General features: G+C 35.1%; 1 pseudogene; it reads right to left on the reverse strand.

The window, feature by feature from the left end:
* Nucleotides 1-241: 241 nt before the first annotated feature.
* Nucleotides 242-2,414, reverse strand: LOC125807258 (uncharacterized; annotated as a pseudogene).
* Nucleotides 2,415-3,154: the final 740 nt, after the last annotated feature.

The following is a 3,154-nucleotide window of genomic DNA, read 5'->3' on the forward strand; positions in this document are numbered from 1 at the left end:
GGCCCTACACAAGCCACCCGACATACATATACACAACATATTAGAGAAAAACAAGAAATCTCATAAGAATTAAAGAGTTTGACATATAAGCAAAAGTACAACAAAGTCTTGACAAGCCATCTATTACATCCAAAAAGTGGTTGGGATGTAACGTGTACACCACATACAAAGTCTGAAAACTAAAACATATGGAAAACAATAAAAGTGATAGTGTCCTCGAAGTAGAAGACTCACCAAGTCTTCAATCTCTAAGATGATCAACTAGACAATATTTTGTATTGTAAATTTTGTTTACATATGATTTTGGCTCGATTCCACGGAACCCACAAAATTTAATAGCGTGCGAGCATGACATATGATAGTTTTTCCATTTTCCAAAAGAACATTGCTTACCTTTTGCAGTAACCTTGCGGACATTTCCACCTTTATCATCATGAGCAAAAGTAAGAAATTCTCCATCACCAGTGTTGTAAGACATCAAATCAGTGTGCCCTTGGGCTCTTTGATAATAACCATTAAACTTCTTATCTATTGCAAGAGGACATGACATTCTACTTTGAAGTAATGAAACAACAATGTTATTTCTTTCGGCAAAACAATCAACAATAGTGTTGAACGTCATGCGAACCATGTCAGTCACAGGAAACCCTTGATCTTTTTTCAATAAATCATTATACGACTCAGACACATTTATCGTCATGGAACCCCATCTACGACCATCTTCTTAATACAATGTCCATTTTTTCAAAGGAAGTTCATTTAACCATTTATATGTTGCAAGGGACAATATTTTGATTTGTTGCACAAATTTCTTCTTCTAATGCTCTGTAGTAGCTAAACACATTAATTTCTCAAGTTCACTATCTACATATTTTTTTTATTAAAATTTGCTTTTAAGTGTCGAACACAAAATTTGTGATATGTGTTCGGTGGACTCAATCAATCATAAGTATGAATACATTGCAAGATTCCTTGATGGTGGTAAAAAATCAGACCAATTCGTTGTCGTTCACAAACACCATATGTCCACAATAACTTGAGAAACCATGACCAAGACTCATCACGTGCAACTAAAGCATATGCAAGTGAAAAAATAGTTTCCTTTGCATCAATTGCAAAAGAAAATAATAATTTCATATCATACAAATCATTAAGGTGTGTGCCGTCGATTGAAATGATCCTTGTGAAACCATTAATGCTTTGTTTAAAAGCACAATTTATTTTTGAAGATTTGCTCATCTGGCATTGTTGTAGAATGGTGCTCCCACTCAAAAATTGTGCCAGGATTGAATAATTGTAGTCCAACCATATATCGAGGTAATTTCTTAAATGGACTTTTAAAATCACCATAAACATTTAAATGCCTTTCTCTGGCCTTTTTGTGCTTTCCTATAACGAGGAGGAAAATGATGTTTTCCTTTAATGTTATCACAATGTAACACCTCAGACTTTAAAAGGGATAAAAAAGGGGTTCATGCAAGTCACCCATCAATTTTTAGTTTTGGGTCGACTTCAAATGAATATATCTCTTATCACATAAAGAATTAAGTGGGTCATAACCTATCAAATTAAAGGTCATTGAGTCCTCTTTCCAACACTGCCAAGTTTTCTTAATTCCGAGCTCGGAGTAAAAAGTAATGTCCGTTTTAGTGAAGGCCTCTATTTTAAGGCACCTCAATCGTTTATAGAAAGATAGTTTGGTCTTTTCCCATCCCTTCTAAGCCTAGCAACGTTTTTCTTCGCCCAATTAAGGTCTGAAACAATGTTAATTCAATTTTTTCACATTCTTTAACAGTTACGAGAATTAGAGAAAGGTTCCAAGAGGAGAAAAAGCTAGGTTTCAAGGCTTCTTCAAGATTCTGACGATTTTTGCCAAGAACCTTCGTTCTTTCAAGGTATGTAAGGCTTCTCACCATGTTGGAATTATTCGTCCTCAAGCCCAAAATCTCAATTTAGTCAAGAAATTGTTACATCTAAAGAATCCATTCGTAGTTCTTGATATTTGAATTCAGTTCTTTCCCAATTGGGGTTTTGATTTTTTTTTTTGTGAATCTTGTAGTGTTGTTCATGCTTAGATTCACATAAATCCTATTGAGTTGGTAAATTTATGTTTTCCAAAGGATTTTTCTGAAATTCTCATGTATTAGTTTTGGGTTTGAGAAACAAAAAGGGTTTAGGAGAAATTTCCCAATTCTAAACTAGTTGAAGCTTTAATTTCAACAAAAAAAATTGTCTGATCGCTCAGGAAGGGTTGGGGCGGCGCGCCTGCAGCGCACCTGAACCCAGTCTGAGTACTTTGGGGCCTTGGGTGGCATGCCAGCAGTGCGCCGAAACCCAGCCCCAGTACTTTGGAGCCTGGCACCCCGCGCCAGTTGTACGCTAGGAGTCGTTGGACAAATTTTTCCTTGTTTCATCCAACACGTGTTTCCTTAAGTTGTGGCTATGTTTCCCCTCTATATATTAGCTCCTATAAACTCCATTTAACTTTGAAAATCCCTACATATCCTAATCACTTGTCTAAGTGTGCGTTCAAATTTGAAGTGAGTTAACATGAAAAGTTTAAGGGCTCTATTTTAAGAAAAATACAAGAGTTTTCAGTTGCTATGCATATCGATCTTGGGCTTGAAAGATAAGTCCATAAAACTATGTTTAAATGTAAGTATGAGTTATGTCTTTGAAAAGTAATTTAGTAATGTAATAGACCTTTTCTTTGTAAAGGGTGAATTGAGCATAATTAATATTAATTATTTTGAGAGTAGTATTGAGCACTAAGTCGGGTTAGAGTCTTTTATAACTCAAAAGTCCCATAAAACTATGTAGCCAACGTAGGATAGGATAACATTGATTCGTCATGTGACTCCTCACAGCCTCTGGGAAGGCCTATTAGATGGATCCATAGTTACAATATCATCATATGCCCCAACAAAGTTTAGGATGACCCTTGCAACATGGGAGAAATGTTGTATGATTGCTAGGTTTATAGTAATGGTTGTCGGTTAGAGAAACTCTTCACAAGGAAAGTATATATTTTTTCATATTGCTTTTATTTCATATCTTCTTGTAAAGTTTAAATGGTTTTCACTTTATGCTCATGTATTGATTCAGTTTAGTTGCTTTCAGTCATTCAATTAAATTATATCTTGAGTCAACCATA

This window comes from Solanum verrucosum, unplaced genomic scaffold (genome assembly GCF_900185275.1).
Source record: "Solanum verrucosum unplaced genomic scaffold, falcon-dt-bn FXZP01000153.1, whole genome shotgun sequence".
Taxonomy (NCBI): domain Eukaryota; kingdom Viridiplantae; phylum Streptophyta; class Magnoliopsida; order Solanales; family Solanaceae; genus Solanum; species Solanum verrucosum.